Source organism: Monopterus albus, unplaced genomic scaffold (assembly GCF_001952655.1).
Source record: "Monopterus albus unplaced genomic scaffold, M_albus_1.0 scaffold29.1, whole genome shotgun sequence".
NCBI classification, from domain to species: domain Eukaryota; kingdom Metazoa; phylum Chordata; class Actinopteri; order Synbranchiformes; family Synbranchidae; genus Monopterus; species Monopterus albus.
In genome coordinates this window covers 2516551-2521518 of record NW_018127909.1, presented here as the reverse complement: position 1 = coordinate 2521518, position 4968 = coordinate 2516551, and positions in this window count along the sequence as shown.

Genomic DNA, 4968 nt, shown 5'->3' with positions numbered 1-4968 from the left:
TTGTATGAGAGTTATTACTAGTAATACTTTATTAAGTAGTGCAATGTTTTTTTGTTTTTTTTAACCCTTTACCCCATCTTTTGGATTTCAAAAGCTGGTTCAATAATAAATGTATAACCTCCTCTTCTAAAATACAGCTGTTTTCCACTTATTCTTTCCTGAACATCTCTCCCACCTTTGTCAGCCTCCCCTTGGGTTACTTCTCTGAGTTGCACAACACAGATACAGTAAGTGTTGTGTTTTGAGGAAGGTCCGCTTGGTGGCAGTGTAGTTCTGTTATCCAAGAGCTTCTGGTTCTGAGTTGGTTGTGACCATTGACATTAATTTACTCTCTGTTACAGTCCTACATTTACTCAAATCCTGACAGATACCTCAGGTTGGCCATGCAGCACATTTATGTGTGAATTTCATATGGAGCAATATTATTCTATATGTCTATAGAAACAGTGGGGGAGCCTGAAAAAGGGATCCATTTGAAGAGGAGAGACTGTGCAGAGTCCTATGTCTGTAATATAAGTAATCTAATTAGTCACGAAAAAGCAGAGCAGAAACTGCACCTGACCTGAGGCCATGTTCTGTTCATGAAAACTTCACTTCCTGTTGAGGGTCCCCACTTTAGCTTTCATCATGCCATCTGAATACAGTGACCCTGAACCTATATTCGGGATAAACACTGTAGCTAGAACCTGTCCAGGTTGTACCCTGCCTCTTGCCCAATGTCAGGGATCAAGGTTATGGGATTAGGGGTAAACAAATGACAATGAAGGTTCAAAAAAAGAAGAAACTACAGAAAATGAGAAATACAAGAATCAAGAAAAGTAAGAAATGCTGAATGATCACATGGACCAGATGTATTGATTCTTGGCAGTTTGTCGAGACTGGAAGCAAAAGGTGAGAATCTCTCTGATCCTCTTAAAGAACCTCCTGACTTGGCATGCTGTTTTTATGCTGCTCTTTGATATGACATCTGAAAACCATAACAAAACACATACAAACCAGAAGAGTTCTAGACATGTGACTAACCAGGATGGACTAGGGAGTTCTCCTCATTCTCCAGCTGTACACAGATGTGATCTGGACAAGTCGAGACTGTTTCCTCAGGAGGAGTTATTTTTGTCCACTGTTGTGTTGGTTACAGCGGCTGCGCACTTGGCCATGTTTCCAAAGCTCCCTTCCCCCCGAAAGGCCTGCACATGGTAGCAGGAGGCCAGCCAGGTTCTTTCCTGTAAAGAGGAGATGCTGACTGTGGACGATGAGGAGAGCAGAGAAGAGAAGAAGGACAACATTAAGGCACATGTATACACTGTACATGCCACTTCATTTCAATTTCACCTCATGAACAGAGTCACACAACTGTGGAAAAACCTAATACTGTATAATCAGTTTGATTCAATAAGAAAAAAGTAGGAGTTGTCTATTAGTAACAGGCCATCGTTGTCCTTTACCATATTACATTCCGTTATTGCAGTTATTCTTTGAAACTGACTCCAATAATACAATGTATGCATTTTAAATATATATTTCTATTTTAATAGAAAGCTTTACAAAGCTTAACTTGATTTAGAACTGACCCAGAGCCCTACCAGCAGTTTCTAACAGGGTGCCTATTCCAGTTTTTAGTGTAACACAATATTAACTGACATTATAAGAACCTTAAGGTGGGTCTTGGTTGAAATCTAATCTTGCTGTCCTTATGTCCAGTTAGTATCATTTTAGTTGAGGCCATACTTACATGATGCCTGTATCATTTAATATTCCAGCACAGGAATATGCTCCACATTGCACAGAGACTTAGCCAACAGGTCACCGTTGCCATCTAGTGGCACTTCTCATACGGTATCTGCAATGGTAACATATCAGCCCTCCTTTTCTATCTTGTTCACGATCAAGATGGCTTTACTGTAATAAAGTTGATTTTATATTGAATTAATATTGAAAGTTTTAGCTCTATCATACAACAGCTAATGGAAGAGAAACTGTTAAGTTCAGATGCATCTATGCTAAAATTTGGCAGAATTCCTGCCTTTAAGTTTATGTTCTGGACAAATTCTTGAGTGTGAATGAATCAGCCTTTACACCCTCCTTTACATAGAGCTCTCTTGAAATGGAGTCATTAGCTTATTTTTGACTGATATAATTTTGAAATAACTCTGACTGGCTGTCAAAGAGAGTTAACGCAGATCCAGGCTCCTTCCAGATGGATCAGTGAAGCGGTCGATGTTGTTGACATTGAGTCAGCTCATCCACCTTAGCTGAGTGGAACATCTCCACAACAGTGGGAAATGAGGTCAGCTGCACTGGGTAAATTGTGACAGATTAAACAGATTAATCATGAGGTATAATGAATGATTGTAAATCTCATCTGAAGCAGATTTACATCTTGTTGTCTGCCTTTCTGAGACCCCCACCACCACCAACCCTGCTTTATACTATAGCATAATAAAGTTATTACTGTATTATTACATACTTTGTTGCCTATGTGAAATTTCTATCCTTTATGCAGTATGAACAAGTATAATGAACACTTTTGCAACAATAATTCACACACACAGAACCATACATATGCTCATGCGTTGCATACAAAAACACAGTTGGATGCACATGCGGTTCATAAAAACTTGTGTTAATGTGATGATGCAAAAGCATGGGAGGAGGATCAACTGCAGGGCAAAGGCTCTGGGGCTTTGATCACTGTGGTACATTACACCTGTTACCCTCTGCATATGCATGTGTGTGTGCGCACTTGCCTATGCCAGTTGTTTGGACAAAATACCGATAGCATCCTATAATACCTGCTGCTACAAGATCAACTCTAGTGGATGCATGTAATGTTTGCCTTTAAATCTCAGCTGGTCCGTGTAAACAAGTAACGTGTTAGTTATACCACCTGGACCGTGATGGATTTATGCACATGCTAAACCCACAATAATGGCACAGGAGTAAAACTCTTAGTTTTATTTGACATTATTATCTGCGATTATCCTTAGTGATGGTAATGTGTGTGTACATGCATTTATATGCTTTTGAAACAAATAGTACCTGGTAAAAAAAAAAAAAAGAACTTGTTTTCAGTTATTGTGTGCGGTGTTCCTTCTTCTGATTTTGTGTAGGCTTTTATTACATAGTAGGTCAAATGTGAGAACCAGTCGCGCGTCGCTCTTACTGGCATGTATGAGAAATTCAAGAGAATTTGTGGCATTCATCAGTTTTCTCGTACTTAGAATTTTATTTTAGTCATAGACTAAACTGCTCTAAATCAGTAGTAGAATCAGAAGCAGACTACCTTTCTACACAGAGAAAATACACTTGTTTGACATAAGACTATCAGCTTCATGTGAATGAATGGGAATTTAAATGTGATACCATAACTGATCAATTAAAGATATACCACAAACTTAATTTATATTCTGTTCACCATGTCATCATCACAGACGCTAATTTATTTTATATTGTAGTATTTTTAGTGACATATTTGGCCACAGCAACTTCTGCATTTCAGTATCACCCCAACAGTTGCCTCAGCTGAATGTCCAGTATCAGACCGTTGCACCTGACAGTGTAACGTCGTCTGTAGACTAATGTTCTCTACACTGGGCCTCAGGTCCCCTTGGCCACCTTACATATAGGTTATTACCTTTGCTTTAGAAAGATGTTTTTAGCATCTTAGAGACTTCATGTAGCCTGAGCCATTCTCTCTTTGTTCCTGTCACAGTACAGCATTGCTCTATAGTGTTACTACCACATGTGTTAACATATTTTAATTTTTTTGACTCCTCTAAAACAACTACTGACTTTCTTACAATTGTTCTTCCTTGGTTCTGCAGCAGGACTTGAAGCCATGCAGTGTAATACAGTATTCAGATTTTTATTATTATTTGTTATTTTTACTTTGATCATGATAAATCGCACAAAGGCACAGTTTGTGGTGGGTGTGCCTTAAAACACTCAAAGAAGCCTCACAGAAAAAAACTTAAATTTATGACAAGAATACAGTGTTCTTGTAAGAAGCCTGGTTTATTTTTTATCTCTTTTATTTGAATTTTGATGAGTTTTTGTCACAGAGTAATGCACAAAATTCCTCAGCTTGTGCCTAAACAAATATGCTTCTTAGAATGATTCTTATGTAAATTTGCAAGTAAAACCTGATATGATGTTTGCATAAAGTCCTAAAATATCTGTCTAGCCTACATCATGTGCTGTGGCCTCTTCTCTGGTTGTTAAAACTTACAGTGGGTTTTCTCAGGGCAATGAGAAGTAGGCTACCGAAACACCACTGGCGGAACAGAGGGAATCTAGAGCAAACTGGCAGATGAGCGTGAACCTTTTCCACTCAACTAGCTCATGGAGCGCGCACACACACAGCTCACCTCCGCAACACCCCACTCACGGCTTCACCACCGGGCTACGCTGACGGCAGTATATAAAATTGCTCCTGGCTTCTCTGTGCACTTTTGCTGCAAGTAGCTACACGTGGAAACAGCCGTACATGCGTCCTGGTTGTGTGGCCCCATACTTTGCGCTGCGCCACTTTCTTAACGCACTAGAATTTGTCTGCGCTTCATCAGAAGAGGGAGAACTGAACGCAGGTGGTTTCTGGTGGGTTAATTCGCAAAAGAAGTCGTAGACTGTGGTGATCCTTTGAACGACAGCCGCACTCATTTGGACCACTAGATTTGGATCGCGAACGATTTAAGTGCCATCGTGTGGCGTCCGCGAACAGTGGGCAGCCCAGCATGCTACGTTTGGCAAATAAACAACCTCTGTCCCTTATTATTGTAGCCTAAGTTTACAAGTTTTTTTTATTGTATTTAATAAAAAAAAAGTATTTTTTGCGCAGCTACAATCAACCGGAGCGGGTGTGCGACATCCACGCATAAAGGCGCGATATTTTTCCTCTAGTCATATTCAAGGTACTTCTTTTTTTGGAGGGGGGGACACATATTAGAAAATAGGAGATGACTACGGACG